The sequence below is a fragment of the Heliconius melpomene genome, chromosome 13, assembly GCF_056956725.1.
Source record: "Heliconius melpomene rosina isolate 202511_hmr_F chromosome 13, ASM5695672v1, whole genome shotgun sequence".
NCBI classification, from domain to species: Eukaryota; Metazoa; Arthropoda; class Insecta; order Lepidoptera; family Nymphalidae; genus Heliconius; species Heliconius melpomene.
In genome coordinates, this window is record NC_140401.1 from 4,721,438 (window position 1) to 4,740,409 (window position 18,972).

The window sequence follows — 18,972 nt, forward strand, 5'->3', positions numbered from 1 at the left end:
GTGCATTGCGGTGGAGCAAGAACTGAGGAAAACACGTTTAATTTAAAGAGAGACCAGTAGAGTGTTAAGAAAACTTCCAATTAACGCACACTCATTTCCTTAAACCGACATATGTATACTTTTATAGTTATAAATAATCACCCAAACAATTTGCAGGCAACGAAAAATATAACAAATAAATGAAAAAACGCAATTAGTCCAGTTACAATATTTCATTTAAAATAAGCTTCACGCTGCATCCCGCACACAGCAACCCTGCTGTGACAGACAGACAGAGGGAATCTAGTGTTAACACACGCTGTTCCCCACTTTCTGCCGAATTCTGGAGGTATTGCGTGTTGAGTGGCAGAATTCAACGCCGCGCTTTGCCTTGGCACCAGAGCGAAGAAATGGAAATATAAACGTAAATAAATATTTGACTTCCTCGAGAGGGAATCGAACCCATAGCCGTCGTGTTGAAATCACACCCTTGTGCCACTGAGCCACGACGGCCTCTAGTTTTTCTTCATTGAAAATGTTTAAAAATACTTACAAAAATTAAAGATCTCATTAAGTACAATTATTGCTAAATTAAATTTATATTGATATACGTATTACCAATTAATCAAAGTACAAATTTATTAAAACGTTGTAATATTTTTATAGAAATATTAATTTACAGGCACGTGACTGAAATTGATTAATATATGAGGCAGACATTATAAAGCGTTTTTGTATTCAAATGAAGTGAAAAAGCCGATCACGAGCAGGACGCTTATATTATCGTCCGTAGTTTTTGTCCAGCTCATGTCATCTTAAAATACAGAGCAATTTGTTCACTTACAAAGTTTATAAAGAAAATATGTTTTTTTTAACTATTAAAACAGAGGATTGTACCAGAATGGCTATCTGTGGCCTCAAAATTCCCAAATTTCTACTCAAAAAAAGCCTAATATTTTGCCTTATAATTAGGCTTGAACTTTTTGTGTCGACACAAAAACTGCCTTTATTAAATAACAATAAAAAAATATTTTATTCCAAATTGTATATATTGCAAATAGTGTGATGAAAAATATATTTTTTATGTAATATCATCAGAAAATCCACTTTTCCTCCTACAGTTATAAGGGAACTTGCACAAGAAAAGTAAACGTTGATAAAAATCTTTAATAAAGCTGAAGTATTTTAGAATTACAAGAACAGGAAAACTTTCAATTACAATGATATGCACGTAGCTACCGTAAAGAACACTCCGCCTCTGTAAAGGATCTAGAGGAATATTGTAAAGCCGGAAACAATACAGTCGTTATTACTGCTTGAGTATACTTTTGTTCTTAAAACTAGAGCCTCATTAGGAAAAATTATTATAAAAGCGTAGTGTCGAGTAAAATTTTTTTTTCTAATTTCCTCATGGGTAAGACCTATATAGGAAAAGGAAGGATAGGAAGGAAGGACCTATAAGGAAAAGTGTTTAGATCACTCTGTCCTCCGTTTTCAGTTCATCATAGCGAAGCCGGACGTTGGGTTTGGTTGGTGCGCATCTCTACGCCGCGGTTTGTAAACTGACACAGAATAAATAGAAAAATATTAATATAGAATTTAAACCCACGATCATTACAGTCTTAACAAATCGCTCGACGCCACCTCGCACGACTTCCTTAATATATTTAATTTACCAAAATTAATTTTACTCTACCTTAGAAACAATCAACTTTATAATGTTGATAACAATTATTTGAAGTAAGGTAAAGTACAACCAAAATGTTATAATTATTGATTCATTATTTCAAAACCAACGTAGGAGGCCTATCGTGAACCTTGGGGCCGTCGTGACGCAGGGGAATGGGTGCGACTGAACCTCGATGGTTGTTGATTGAATCCCCACTCGAGTTAATGAAATATTTAATATTTTCAATTCTTCGCTCTGGGGACGGGCGCGGCATTGTGTATCGCCACTCAACACACAATGCTACTCAAATTCGGCGGAGAGTGTGGAACGGAAGTGTCTTCATGAGAGCAGAGTGTCTTAATACTAGGTTTTCAGGTTCCCCCTGCCTGCACGGTATCCTGCATGTGCAGGATACCGTGTAGAACTAAGAAAAGGCAAATCTTTTTTACGCCCATGGTTTGCTAGTAAGTACTATGTAATATTTTGCAATATTAAATATCGACTTTCCATCTCTTAACAGGCGTGTCAATCTAATTAATATATCTAAATATATATAAATACATGTTTATATAAGCTTTAAATAAAATAGTTTTGATACTTGGGTTCGGCTACAAGCATATAAGAGCCAAAGATCAAATAGTTTAACTTATACAAGTTTCATGCATATCATCAATAGATAACACATACTCGTAGTCTATATTAAGCTCCAAGCCTTAGATCACTAGCTCGAAGAATTTCATTTTACCACTATTACGCAACTATTAGTCAAATACCGTGTATTAACGCTTTTAATTAGTTAGCAGTTCTGTTTGCTACTACTCAATTATAGCAGAAAGTCTTATAATAAGACTGTAATAATGAAACAATCTCATAAATTATCTGGTATTAGTATAATCAAATGTATGTATATCTGAAAAAAAACTTTACACATTTATATGGATTGTGGGTAGATCTCTACCGTCGTATAATTCCCCTGACGGCTTTAAACGTATATTATTATATAACATAATTATAATACTACCAAATATCCTTCCTTACCTGTCCATACACATCCATAGAATCAAACACCAACGAGATCAAATCCACTACAACAGTTCATAAGTCCATGTCCATTCGAACGGTACGCACTTAACTGAAAGTTTCAGCAGTCGACGCGGGCGGTAGGTCGCGGACGGGCGAGCGTGTGGCCGTGCCGCGCGCCACCCGGGTAGTGGCGGCTCCGGGTAGCGGCAGCGGGTAGGGCACAGCCAGGCGGGGGGGGCGGGGGGTGTATCGAACGCATGCGTTTTTCACCAGCGCCCGGTCTGGCTGACGTCACTCGCGATCCGACGGGAGCAAGTTAGACCTCGGCCTCGATATCCTAACGCTCTACGCTCTAACCCCAAATTAACAGATCTAGTCTATTTTGTAAATGTCTTGTTCTGTGGTATATAATGTTTACTTTAAATTTTATAATTGCGTTTGAATACAATTTTAAAATTAAGGGATGTTTGTGGTAGAGGTAGACTAAGCTATTTTTAAATTTTCATTTTATTATACTTAATGATTAGAAATTTTTGCTCGTCATAGAACAAGGCTTTAAACCTTAACCGAAGGTTAAATCCACAATCGTAGATTTAAAAGAACCCATGGTAAAAAATAAAATTAGAGTTGTACCTATAGTTGATATTGATATAATTTTTTATGCTTAAATATCTTCACTTTAAAACAACAATACTTGGAAAAAATTATAATATTATAAAAAAAAATAATTAAATTTTTATAATGTTAGTCCTGTTTTTAAAATTACAAAATTTTTGGTTTGAGGAAGCAATTTTTTATTGCAATTTAATTTCAAATATTTAACAACAAACGTCATTTATTGGTTTATGCATTATTTTTCCTCCTTTTTATAATCTACACTACTCAAAACTCGTAATAAATATTTGCAACGATGAAAAATAATGAATTCTAAGAATATACATTTTATTATTATTGTCATTTCAAAGAAACAGTAGGTACGTGGAAAATCCTTATTAAAATAACTTCCCTTAAAACGATTCTAAGATTGTTATGTGAGCTCTGTACCACAATAACTTCAGTTTAAATTAAGTTCTTTCTCATATTTATTTCCAAAAAATGTATTTGTTATTACTTTGGAATATTATGCTTCATTACTTTTCTTTTCTTTTGACCATTTAACACAATTAGTTAAATAGTTAAACTTTATTTTATACGTAAATTATTGCAAAATTTCATACGATTCGAGCATTATTGTTCCTTATCTATATAAAGTAGGAATATCATATAAACCTCTTCCGTTACTACTCAAATATTAATTTTGCAGGTAGGTTAGGGAGTGTAGAGAATCACCATTTATATTACAATTTCTGTAGTCTTAAGTTGGAATTGTGCAAAGTAGGTTAGGGAGTGGAGAGAATTACAATTTCCCAAATTAAAGATTTACGAGAATCAAAGATACAAAGGAGACAGAGAGAGAGGAGACAAACGGAAGAACGGGTTTTTCTACTTTATTACTAATTATAGCGACGTTTAGTATAATTGTATAAATCTATTCAAGTTCGAGCTCAAATTTTCTTATACCAAATCCAGGTGTCAAAATAAACTTCATCTCACTTATCACCATGACACCAACATTACTAAAACAACAAAAGTTGTTCACTGAACTTATTCAAACCTCGCTCTTGCATTCTCTAGAGGGAAAGGAGTTTTCGAACTACTTAAGAACACGGGTTTTTGTCAAGGAATTGGAACTTAGTGATTATATGCGAAAATATGTACCTTTGAATTTATTTGGTACGCACGTTACAAGTATATGAGTATGTGAAACATAACAAGTTTATTATAAATTATTATTTGTTTTCCTAATATTTATGTTTATGCATAAAATATGCAATTTTTAAATCTATTTTATATTTTTATTTCCTTTTACTTGTGATTTTATGTTATACATATTTCAGCATACAAATATGTTGAACCCTTATCAAAGACATGTCATTTTAAAGACAATGAAAGCTTGAAGGAAAATATTATGAGAGTATAGTTTTTCCTTTCTGTTTAGCTTCACACTGTATCCTACACATAGTGGGTGGGCAGAAGGGAACTTAGGAACCTAGTGTTAAGAAGCTCCTTTCCCAATAAGTCACTTTTTTCCCAATTGCCTACAGAAAGAGGCATTGCATGTTACATGGCGAAACTCAACGCCGCGCTATGCCTTGTTAATAAAGGGAGGTAATTAACATATGAAATATTTCATTGACAATTTTAATTATGATCATAGAAAGGAAAGGACATACTGAATTTTCCTATTAAAAAACTCTTTATATTATTTAACATTTAAAATTACAAAAACATCTTGACTAAATACAATAAACAAAATTGTAATAAGTCTAATGTAGCTTTAGATTTGCTCACGTTTATTTAATCCAATATGTTTTTGCGTTCACAGGTATTCAATTTGTGCCTGTTTAAAATTGCATGTGGTGAGTCGTGAGGGAGTGGCTCGACATTCGTCCACGCTGTTGATATTAATTCGCCTGTATATTTTCGTATCCTATCAACACTTTCGGAAATTTTTATAATATAAAAGTCCTTAAGCATTTAAAATACAATATCTTTAAAGCAAATTCAAGAGAATATTATATTCTACTAAGAATAAAATTAAGTGAAAAGTATGAAGAAGGAAAGTGTATTGAAAAGCCAATCCATCTTCTCGATCTCTTCTTCACTCTTCATCTGAAGACCAAAGCCCACATAAATGGCGTGCTGGTGATTATAAACGTAATAAATATTTCTAATGGAAAGAGTCTTATTTATTTAGAATCAGTATATATCATATATCTTTGCATCTTGAATAAACTCAATACGAGTTAAATTCCGCATCCATTTTCATTTAAAAGAAATTTAAATAATAATGTCATAAACACTCACCAAATTAATAAAAAGTAATAAGGTGCAAAGAGCAGCAAACAAGCAAGGTGTAATTTAATTTTCTGCTGTCATACTTCGGCTCTATTAATGATAAATTAACGTGTCCTCCAAAAATGCTTATCTTTTGTGTTATACCCATAATAGATTTGAGGTAATTGAAACGCAGTGGCAATTATTATTTATTATACTATTTTAATTTCTTTGCTCTTGTAACGAGACAAAGTACGGCGTTGAGTTCTGCCACTCAACTCACTCGCCTTCGGAATTCGGAAACTGGGGAACGGAGTATCTTAACACTAGGTTCCCTCTGCCTACCCTACTAAATGCGGGATTCAGCGTGGAAAAAACACCTATAATAGATTAATTTAGAAAGTTTTGCACAAGAAATCTCTTACAATAGCCCAATTAAATATTTAACAACATTGGAATACAATTGTGGTCGTTTGGGGTAGCTTAACGCGTTGACATTGTATTACAGAATCGAAATGATGGTTAACCAAACCACAGAATTTGCAAATGGCTGTAATTTTTTCTGATAGTAAATACAACATATACCTCTTTAGGTATTTTTAAAGAAAAAATTATCAAATGAAGTAAAATTTTATTTATAAATAAACGAAAAATAAGTACTATTTACCTAAAAATTAGTTTTTTAGGTAAATAGTACAAAATTATTCGCTTTCACAGGCATAGAATAGAGACAGGTATGCAATGCAACTATACGAACACCACTCTACTTATTGAAAATCTTTGTATGTCCCATTTATACAAAAAAAAATCTTTTTAAAACTTTATATGATGTTGAAAATATGTAACTCGTAAAAATTTATCCATTAAAACGTCGCCTATAAATTTTGTGCCTGTTAAAAGCAATAAATGTAACGGGATAACAGGTCATTGTCATCGAATATGTAGTAAAAGTAAGTTTGTGAAAAATCCATTTTGAAAGAATTTAATATTAAATTCTTTCATCAAACTCGCTTCCAAAGATGATCGATCACTCGCACTCGCTTCGCTGAACTTTTACTTTCCGCTTCATAAAATGATATTGTATGTCGTAATACATTTTACAAGATTTTACCTAATTTTTATGTATATCAAATAAAATTTGCATACAGTGTGTAAATCACTACTGTTCTAAGTGCACTGATATAAAACAAATCTCTTTTAATTTAAATAAATAGATAAAAGAAATAACATCTTCACTACACCATCACCATTGATTTTGAAAAGAGCAACTGTTGAGTTTCTTGCCGGCTCTTCTCAGCAGAACTGCCTTCCGAACCGGTGGTAGCTTTTTGTTCATATGTTCATTCGACGATTCAAAAGTGTTTATAATAACTGCCTATTTGAATAAAGAATATTTTGAATTAGAATTTGAATATTGTCTTATCTACGAATATTATTTCTCTTTCTCAGAAAAATATAAGATCTACGCTGTATCCCTCACGTAGCAAGGTAGGCAGAGGGAACCTAGTGTTAAAACACTACGGTTCCATTGAGACACTTCCAACTGTCCACCAAATTCAGGAGGCATTGAGTGGCAGAACTCCACGCCGGATTTTACTAGAGCGAAAAAAGAAAATATTTATTGTTCCTTACTGAAAATATTTATTTAAATATTCATTGTTAAGCCCAGTTTTGGTCTGGACACATTATAGTTTTATTATCTCATTCATACTAACAAGATTATATTAAACAAATGAAAGTAATGAAACGACATCTTTTAATAAGAGTAACACAATTACGTTCAGTCGGCAATACAATAAGCGAAGATAACAATACGCTAGTCGAGGCCGTGTCATAGTATGAGAAGCTTACAATAGATGGCGCTGTTTGTAAATAAGCTTCGCTTTAAAGTTCAAATATTTGTGGAGTATTTCTAATTAATTCTCAAATCCATAATCTTATGTTTAATTACAATATCTGCAAATAACAAAAAAAATGAATGTCATATAGAGTATTTTGCATTTCTAATTATTAGTAAAGTTTCGATCTATCTATCTATGTCTATCAAAATAACTCATGATATAGCTAATAGAGATAATTAAGCTAAATATCATACTAATAATATAAATGTAAGTGTGTTTGTTACGCTAACAAGCTAAAACTGCTCAACCGATTATCATGAAACTTTGTACACATATTCTCAGATGTATTAGAAAGGACATAGAATACTTTTTATTAAATAAATATTATCCTTTGTAAAGCGAGTGAAGCTGCGTTTGAGTCTCTAGTATAATATATTTCATGACCATTTCCTTTTTAATATCCACCGCTTATAATGACAGTGGCGCCTTCTCCAGTGATTAGCGAGTATTTGATATCAAAGAGACGACCGGCCTTACTTGAGTTCAGGATATTGATTAAGAAAATGCAAGTTGGCAGCGGCAATTCCTTTGTAATGATTTATAACTGAATTCTATATACATACGTATCTTTCAGCTTCTTAATGGAACTAAGTGCAGATAAGGTGCACATAATCGAAGCATTTTTATCTCCTAAAGCTTTAAGCTTAAAAAACAGATGCAAGTGTATTTTTTTCATTAAATACTTATCTTTAGGTTATTTACATTTTGTGCGAGCATAATTTTGTTTTTTTTCTTATTTTGTTTTAATATTTATGGTTTTCTTTCTTTGTGCAGGCTTTGGAGGTTGAGAACCTCAATATTGCCATCATCGTTACAAAAATAACAACTCTTACTCGACACCTGAAGATAGTGGGTTCGATGCCTACTCAGGGAGCCTACGCATTTTTTACTTCTTGTTACAAAACCACTAGTTTCAACACCAAATTTCAACCTAGGCCGCTAAATGCGAGAGATTCGTTGTAATTAAATAAGTAATAATTAATTGAACACTTTTATCTCATTCAGCGTATTCAAATATTAACAAAATGCCTACATCAAGGAAAGGTCAATCTATCAGGTAAAGCTATAAATATAAAAATAACATTGTTTTATAATTCATTTACTAGTTTACATACGACACTGGCATTTCGCTTGTAACCGGAGACCGGTCGATTGGAGACCCGTCAAATATTATGTATCAAGGTCGCCTTGGATTGAGTTTCTTTTAATTTTTTTTTGTCTTATTGGCACCCATATTTTTATTGTAGGTGTTTTATCGTTATATACTAATAATAAAATTGATATCAAGGTTTCTACAGGTACGGGTAACAGTTTCAATAACTTGAGGCTATCCGAAAGTAATTGAAAAGTAGAATAATTTTGTTGCTCTCTTAAAATATTTTTCGTGTAAATGAGGCCTTTGTGACTAATTAACCACGCACTAAAGAAATCTCGTGTAATTTGGCAAATTCTATAAGATCGGGTTCACAGTGTAAGATTCTTTTTGGACCCGTACCTCAAAAGGAAAGAAGAGAACCCTGTTAGGATTACTTTGTTATCCGTCTCTCCGTCTCTCAACAATATGTATCTCGGGATCGCGTAGATGTAGCGATCTGAAATGAATATCAAATATTCAAGTCAACGCAATCAAAATATAGAAGCGAAGCTGCATTTTGTATAAAATTCGCCACCTAATAAAAATTTACTATTTTCTATAGACTTAACAAACGAAGGTCTGGTGCAGCCCAGCAAAGCCATAAGAAATGTGAATATAAAGTCTTAAGTCTTATTTTTTTATATTAGGTTTTAGTAATTATATTAGGTAATTACTAAAATGTAACTATGAAAAAATAATGAAAAATTTACTTGAATTTATTTTTATAATTATATAAAATAAATACCCAACCATAGAAAGAATCACTAAATAATAACACTAAAATGTTAAAGTAAAATCCCGTGCCACTTATGTTTTTATTTGTCAAGAATTTAGAAGTGAAGTAGCGTCGCGTGCGCGGGCATAACGAACGAGGTCTCGAGCTGCTGGTGCCTAGAACAGCCAAGCATCGTAAGTAAAAGTAACTTTTAACAATACCTTGGCGGCGCCAGCGCGGGCGCGCTGCGTACGTCAGTTTTGCCAACTTCCACCGCGGGGCAGTACGTGTTGCCCGTTCGCCCGTCCGCTTCCTCCCTGACGAAAAACTCGGTGGCTAGTGTCATTCCTCTATTTGTTTTCGAACACGTGACCTTCGAACGCTTTCCCTATGGATTGGTTCAAATTTAACTGTGAATAAATATCGTATAGGTGATTTTTTTTTACTTTAAAAAACAAATAATATTGAAGAAGATATTGAAGAAAAACACTTCTTAAATTGCAAGTGTTGGATGTTACGCTCATTGGATCGTAAGTTTTTTATTATTATTTTTGTACTGTTGACAAATAAAACAATAAACTTTAAAACTATCTCTTCGAAATATATTTTAAATTTTTTAAGAAAATTCGTTTATTTATTATTTATTTAAGACTTTATTACATCAACAAGAATATTTGGTAATATTATAAACCATAATACAACACTGTTACTTAATAAAGAGTATTTATTATACAATTATGTTCGCGTTAAAATTAGTTGTTACTTACTTGTGTTGAAAGTTACCTATTTCCCAGCAGTGAGTGGTCAGCGGGCTAGTCGGTAAACGAGTCATAATGAGCAACTTGCAATCGTATCAAACAGGTTCCAGTCATTGTATACACGTGTTGGTTGCCACACAGAACTCATATAACACAAGTCCCATAGTACGTCAACCTGAATTATGTCGTACAATAGCAACCTGAAAACAGCAAGCGCAATTGCTATTATTTAGGTTGTTATATAAATCTATGTTCTGAATGGGACCCTCATAGCAGTAGTGCGTCGGTTGCAGGTTCAATTCTTGAGGATATGAATTATTATTTATTAATATTTTTATTTCTTCACCTGACACCAAACACCGAGCGCTCAAAATGCAATGCCTCGAAAATTTCTAAATTTTCTTAATACTAGATTCCCCTGCCTACCGTGCTGTGTGCACGATACAGTGTAAAGCTGATTTATTTGTCTTCTGTCCATATATAATTCTAACAGTTTTAACTTTAGATTAAACTATTAAAAATAAACAATTATTAAATTGGTTTTGTAAATGACTAAACTACGTCTACAGCTGGCGTCTATTTTGCTCACGATTTAAACATACATACTTGACAATTTGCTTTCCCCTATCTGATTTAGAATGCACTGCGAGTATCCGCTATATTAGTGATACTAGCTCTGAATTAACAAACCTGTATAGGTACCTAAATGCTACAATAAAAATAAAAATGTATTACTAAACAAATATATACATATACTGTTTCACACTGTATCCTGTATATAACAGTGTAGGCAGAGAGAACCTAGTGTTAAATCACTCTGTACCCACTCTCTGCCGAATTCTCCTTTTTTTGATTTTTGCCTTCGAGGTTGGAACGTATCCACAACCGTCGTCGTTACAGTCACACCCTTGTACCCCAGCGCCACGACGCCCACAAAAAATGTTAATTTATAATCAAAGAACGTTAGCTATCAACATAATAACATAATTGCAAATGCCTTCCCGCTATTAATACATGCGCAGATATCGCGACAATGAGGAAATTCGTTCAAGTTTTTTACCCCTTTGTAATATATTTTCCGGTGATTTTTCTTTTGTACACTACCTACCTATTCTTACAAATAGAATAACAAATAGGTATCAATATAACATTGAATATTTGTTATATGAATGCATATTTGCCAGATTTTGTTGTTTATATAATAATAGCGGCCCGCCCGCGGCCTCGCCTGCATGTACTTCGTTATTATTAATTTCTGTCTCCATGAGTACCTACGTCCTTCCTATAAGTGACGTCCATGCAAAATTTGAGACTTCTAGTATTTGTAGTAACGAGGTTTCATACAAACTTTCAACCCCAAAAACAACCCCTAAGAAGTCGAATATTACAAATTCCCGTCTTGGTGAGCACCTACGTCCTATAAATAACTCATATGCAAAATTGGAGATTCCTAGCACTTGTAGTTTCTGTGATTTCGTGATGAGTGAGTGACCTTTCGATTTTATATATATAGATATATATACCTAGTTGTTTATTATCATAATATATAAGTACATAATATACTAATATACTTACTACTCCATCAGTTCGCTTAAATATAAATGCTAGAATTCGATTTATATTTGGTAACCTAATCACGAAGCAACTTACTTTTGAACCGAAACGACGTACCTCACTGTTAGTACATAAAGTATTAAATATAAATACTCCTATAGTATATATAGTTTTATACTCATGTCTCATTTTGTTAACGAAACACTTTACAAACGACAGAAATTCTGTAAAAGCTATACATTTTAACAACAACGGAATTGATGCAATCAATACAATTGCTTTATAACAATATTGAATTCTTATGCCGTTATACTTGTAGAGTACTTGTATGTAACCGTTCTTTTTTTGTATACCATTATCATTCAGTGGTAGGCTGCTAACCAAATTAGTATATAATAAATCAGTTAAAATTATTTACTCAGCTTATATTTTAATTGATAATGATTCCTTCAATATGTATTACAATATATATTATATCATTGGCGAAATGAATTGTGCTCAACTGGCACGCTCGAAACGCCATATATCAAGAATTTAATTATTATATCATTTTACTTTTATTTTTCGTTGATTAGGGAAAAAATACGTTAGGTAGCTTAATATAAGTGAGCCCTATGACCTAAATGAGTCTTGACTGTGAAAATATTCACATATAATACCCTATTTTCATAAATAAATATTATTTATGAAATTAATTAATTGTCTTTTAAATGTAGACACCAAAAAAACTTTTTAATTATATATTAAAATATTTTTATTTTTAAATATAAATAAATAAACATATTAAATATTAAGGTATTTTATAAATTGTACCCTTTTGGGATTATCAACATCGATTTTATTAATCGAATTCGTATTCGACCTCTAGAAGGTGTCGTAATTATTAACGTGGTCGCGACTCGCTCCGCTGAGCACTTTCGAACGACCCCACCGTGCAAGAGAGCCTGCTCCTTATTATTGGCAATCTTATAAAAATTATAACCTTCAAATCAATCTTTAAAACTAGTTTTGGATCATTCAAAATTGGATCAAATGCTACTTTATATTTGAAAGGATATAACCTGTTATCTGAAATACCTGTTTTTATTTGACATTTACATGTAAAAAATGCCTATTAACTTAAGTTATTAATTTCTATTTTTCTTTTAGAATATAAAGAAAGGTGTTACAAATTAAATAAATAAGGCCTTGAAAATTACGAAAAACACTATTTCATACAGAAATTTCTAAGTGAAATAATGTCGTTATTATTAACTCTTACTTTTGCGATTCAAAAAAAGATGTCGTAGACCAAATGGTCTACGATATAAATATATATGTTAAATAGAAGTTTTATTATCGTAATACTAATCTACTTCCTACCTCCTAATATATAAATATATATATGAACTAATCAGGCAATTAGATTTAATTATAAACAGAAAACAAAAATACAAACCAATTTGGCAACCGCTACATTTGCGTGTTTGGCAATCGTAATTTACTTTTATGTATTTATGCTTATAATATATTACAACTAAAAGTAATTCAAATGACAGTTGCTTAATGATAAATAATATTTTTAGAAAAAAACAACCTATGAGAATTCTAATGTTATGTTTCGTTTCTTTCCAAATTGGTCGCAAAAATCCACTTTTCTTTACTGTCACACTATCTCCCGCATACAGCAGGTTAGGTAGAAGGAATCTAGTGTTAAGACATATTTCCTTCCTTTCCATATTTTTCGCCGAAATCTGGAGGCATTGCATGTTAAGTGGCTGAATTCAGAACTTTGTGTCGACACTAGAGCGAAGAAAATTGAAATATTAATTATTTGATTTCCTCGAGTGGAAATCGAACCCATAACCAGTCACACTTTGTTTTAAATATTTGTAGCCACAGCCTGCGCCTTCTTTATCCATAAACATTACCTACAGAAAAACCGTGTTGTTTATGTTTGTGCAACACTTAAACAATTAGCTTTAATGGTACCCAATGAAAATAATCTTGCTCAATTTTATGGGTCGTATTTATAAATTTGCTAACGTAGTTATAAAGTTTTTCAAACTACTTTATTAAAATTTAAGTTTACTTAAATTTATATTTATTTATTTAATATGTATTACTCTTAGAATCAGATAAATCAAGGATTTAAGTGAATACAATAAAAAAATACAAGTGTTTTTATACATAGTTTTTGCTGTATTTTGTATGAAATTTGCCGCTTGTTTATAACCTATAAGGTACTTCCCGAGAACCTACAATTATTAAATTTGGCAGGAAGTAAAATTTGCAGTACACATAAAAAAAAATCGAGATATAGCTAAGGCTAAAAAAAAATTATCAATAAAAGATTAACTATTAACGATTTACCATTAACAAACCACTTAAAAGATATACCTATAATCACATGGAAGAAAACTCAAAATATAAAAACTAAAAATTAAATAACAAAAAAACACATTTTAAAACATATCAAACTTCGTTTCGTTTAAACAATCCTCTACTATACTCGTAATTCTAGAATTTAAGGAAACAATTTTCAAATATTCGCATGACGCTTGCTTCTAGTGCAATATGTGTTTCCCAGCCAATTGGATAATGAGATGTTTCGACAGGTGTTTAACATTCGACCGGCCTCTGGCAGACGCTGCAGCGACGGTACAGGTTTGACACACCGAGACCGACCTTTACATTTGTAATCAGCCGCGTCCAAACGCATTATAGACTTAGCAACGGAGTGGTTGGCACTCTATGAAATTATTAAGTGTCATCATAAAATTTGTTTAACATGACGTAATGGCATTATCGGGTGACTATTAACAGGATGGTTGTGAGTTCAATCCCCGCTCGGGAGAATTAATTATTATTCATTTTTATTTTAATTTTTTCACACTCCGCCACTCAACACGCAATGCCTTATTATTTCAGGGGAAAGAGAAGAACGGATTATTTTAGCACTACTAGGTTCACTCTGTCTAGTAGACAGAAAAAAATCACAAAGCTTAATTACATAATTTTAATAATACAATAAAAAAGTTTACAATTGAAGATGTTTTAGATATCGTTTGAACATTTCGATTTTTCATATTCTTATAAGATAAAGACCATAATAATCGTATAAAGCAATTTACACTTATGAAAGAATCGATTTCAAACAATACATTGTGTAATAATAATTTCCCGGAATAGTACGTCTATTATCATTGTGTTACATCTGAAAGTTTCTATTTATTCTAAACAACGGCTCTCCGAAATTGTAACCAAAGGCTTGTTTTATGTAATACAAATCAGTCGAAGCGAAGCGAAACCGAACACATTCTATACTCTTACATACATTCAAACCTATTCCCCCAATTTTCTTACATAAATCCACTACATATACCCATATATATTTAATCACTATACCTACTGGAAATAATAAAGTAAATCGAAGATATTTTATTATTGAAACTTGTGTCAATAGAATATTTTCAAAGTTGGGTAAAAATTTGGGTATGAATAATGAATTTCATAGATATGTGGAAAAAAGTAGGTGGTTGTAGCGATGCGCTCGCGCAGTGTCGCGTGTGAGTTGACGCAAGCTCTGAGGCAATGCTGCATGTTACGTGACCGCGGATCACTGCTCTTCTCGACCTATTTATATTTCAGCGAAAATAATCCTTCAAATATTGTACTGGTACGAATTTAAATTACATTTTTTATAATTGTAAAAAGATGAAATAATTATTTTTTTTTTTATTTATTTTATATTTTTCAATTAACAGTATATTCTGGTCTTGACATTTAAGATATGAAAAATAGAGAGTAGGTATATTGTTGGTATATTTCTTATTATTTTATCAATATTATTATGATTCATTGATATTATTATTATAAACTTATTTTCAATAACAATTAAAGAAGCTTTTAAATAACCTGTTAATATACAGATATATATAACATATATAAAGCATCAAATGTTGTCACATCTTTAACCAATTATGTCATCAACCTCTTTACTATTCACAGTAACTGAGTTTTTAAAGGTTCTTTTTACTTGCACACGAACATGATTATTTATCGTTGTTTTCATCCTATTTCTATTATCAGGCCAAAATGAAAGTACGTACATTCCAAGTTGAATATGTAGCCTGAAAAATCTTCATTTTTGAGTTCTCTTTATTAAGGATTCCATCATCCGAGCTGACTTACTACATAAGAAGAAATGTATTTCTAGAGCATTAGTGTATTTCCGAGAAGAATTTTCTGCAAAGTATATCTAGTTAGGTACTCGCACACATTCTGAATGCTCTCGAGTGTGAGATATAACGATATGCTGCAAATATCCTTTTACATTTTACCTAAGTAATGTCTCTTATAGCTTCAATGTCAAATTTCTTTATTGAAATACCTATCCAAATCTATAGAACTCGTCACATCCGAAAAACACAGTGATACCTTATTTTTTATTATTTTTAAAGACAGAGGCCAGTCGTGGCACAGAAGCATAAATTGTGACTGTAAACGTGGCTGATATATTTATTTAAATTTATATTTCTATTTACTTTCATCTGAAGTTGATGCAGAGCGCGACGTTGAGTTCCGCATCTCAACACGCAGTGCCTCCGTTACGTTTACAAAATTCGATGGAATATGGAGAACGGAGTGTCTTAACACTAGGTTCCCTCTGCCTACCTGCTATGAGCGGGATACAGCGTGAAGCTAATTTAATTTGATTTTTTTTAATTAACAACAAAAGTAAATAGTATCGTGACGGGGAAACAAAGACGATAATTAGGTAAGTATTTAGTAAGTATAAGTTACCTGTACGCATAATCGCTTGTACGCTATTAATAGTACCCAGCGATAACTGATCACGGCGTCGTCGTCGCACACGCGACGTCGCAGATGGGTCGTCGACCCGCCGCGCCGCCGTCGCCGGGTTTATTCCAGTGTGGTCCTGCAGGCTTAGTGTAGAATTCCTGCTTCGTTACTCACGTACATAATGATTGAATTGATGAATAAAAAAATATTAAAACAAATAGAGACTTCATTATTATTTAACAAATTGAGATATTGATAGAATACATTATAAAATTTGTTTGTATTAATAAATCAAAAGCCGCTTCACGCTGTATCCCACACACATCAGGGTAGGCAGAGAGAACCAAGTGTTAAGACACTCCGTTCTCCACTTTTCGCCGAGGCATTGCGTGTTGACATTTGCCATGATTATTTGAGAAATAATAATTCATTAGTTTGTATTAATGATAAAGAATAATAATAATAATATTAATTAAGATACTGCATTTTGAAAATAAAATAAGGACACTGCTAATACGGTCAACAATTTTTAGTAACATTTATATTTTTTACTAATTCCCGCATTAACGCATTGCCGCAAGCCTATAGTACACACTTCATTACGAATTGAGTAAACTTAGGTAATAAAACCTGTTACGCCCACAAAGTATTTGAGAAATGTACAAACATTGAATAATACCAACGATTGGAGCTATTCACGTTCGAAAGTACCTTATAAATTCAATTACAGATTCCTCTAAAAAAATTGACTTTGCTATGTAGCAAGGTAAGCCGAGTCGGGATCGAATCCACAACCAGTCGCAAGAACAGTCGCTTGTGCCCCTGCACCGTGACTGTTCTCAAGATACCTACAAACTTTCGAAAAATCGTAAAACAAATATTTTTAAAATTATTAATAAAAAAATACTCTAATACAGATTAATAAAATAATATGGAAATAATACACCATACTAACCCGAATCACGTAATAACAAAGAATAAATTGATCATGATGAAAGCAGTTCCACGTCGTCGCGTTGCGTGCAACGCCGCGGTACTATTTAAATGAGCACGTTACAAAACGTCTATTACCAAAACCTATTAAACTGAGAAAAAATTGTATTAACCACTGATAAATTAAAATTTAGTCTTGTTATAAAATGAAAAAATAATATTAAAAGTAGCAAGTATTTTTAGATATTCTTGGTATATGAGTTTTCTGGTAACTTGAGAGGATAAGTTAGTGTTAGTACACTCTTCTTACTTTATTACACTTCCGTTCCCCATTTTCCGCCGAATTCTCGAGACATGGCGTGATGGAACTTGCCGGATGCACCGCGCTTTGCCTCGTAAACAGAGCGAGTAAAATTAAAATACTAAATATTTCATACAACGGTCGCGGTTAGTCGTGTACAGTGATATAAAACACTAAAAAGAAAAAGTCAAGCCCAATAGTCGTGAAATTTGCCTAGATTAATATAGAACTCATTATACATACAACTATAGATTATACAATCAGTACCCCCATTTGTATGACGTAGTCGATATAAATACTAACTCTTGTAATTTCTATTTCCTTGCAAATTCTATATTTTCAGCTTCACACTGTATCACGCAAACAACGTAGGAAGAGGGAAGCTAGTGCTAAGACACTCCGCTCCCCATTTTTCACCGAATTCTCGAAACATTACATATTGAGTTATGGAACAAAACACCGTGCTTTAACCTTGGTTGGTACCAGAGCGAAGAAATGAAAATGTTCATAAATATTAATTTATCCTAGTGAGGATCGAACCCACAATCATGTTACTACAGCCAGGACAGCCTCAATATCTCTGCAATATCTCTGCAATATCTTTGCAGTATCTTTGCAGAAAGCTCAATGGTTCCCAACAATACGTTGGTCGACGCACGTGACGCACACGGGCGACAGGCACGACAGGCATTGCGTCGTCGGCGATTGTTGTTTTCAAGTGATAAGTTATCAACATCTCTGCTAGTCACGATTCGGACGTATCTTACGTTTCAAACTTTCTACATTATTAATGCCATAAACGTTACTTCGACTTGTTAGTCGCTGCATATAGAGAACACCGCATCTTCAAATGTATGTGCCGTCGACATGATTGCTTAATTTCGGTTAAGAAAGTAATAATCGTAGTCGTATTATCGGAGGGTATGTGGTTTTTTTTTAATTTTCAAAGATTTCCTATATTTTTATAGCAGACTTAACCTACTCGAATTTCAGGTTTCATTTTTTAAAGAGTCCAACATCTCATTTAATCTAACCAATCCAGAAAAACGAATGAAGTATACTGCAATATAAATTTTAAAAAGTTAAAATCACACAGAAACAAAAGTACAAAAGAGCAGAAAAGAACACAGACCACCAATGTCCGTGGTATGTTTTTTATAATAAAAAAAATTAAAAACACAATCCAGAAACAGATTTAGCCTTATTAATCTTCTATATATATCAAAGGACTTGTCCTCACTGACTAAGGTAAGACGCACGCACAGCCGTAACCGCTGTGCGTAGAAACGTGAAAATTGGACAAATGTATACTTTCGTAATCTGGACATCCACTAAGAAGGGA

At 32.6% G+C, this 18,972-nt stretch overlaps 1 protein-coding gene and 1 long non-coding RNA gene across 2 annotated transcripts in view; one reads left to right on the forward strand and one right to left on the reverse strand.

Annotated features, from left to right (window-relative positions):
• Positions 1-8,532: 8,532 nt before the first annotated feature.
• Positions 8,533-9,645, reverse strand: LOC146532595 (uncharacterized). The gene is made up of 2 exons (XR_014878662.1): positions 9,521-9,645; positions 8,533-9,041 (listed from the first exon to the last, which is right to left on the reverse strand). It is a non-coding gene; the product is annotated as an uncharacterized LOC146532595 (long non-coding RNA).
• Positions 9,568-18,972, forward strand: part of LOC146532596 (uncharacterized) — a 44,297-nt gene continuing 34,892 nt past the window's right edge. The window contains exon 1 of the mRNA XM_085196542.1: positions 9,568-9,829. The gene's annotated coding sequence lies outside the window, so the exon portion shown is untranslated. The remainder of the gene's footprint in view (positions 9,830-18,972) is intronic.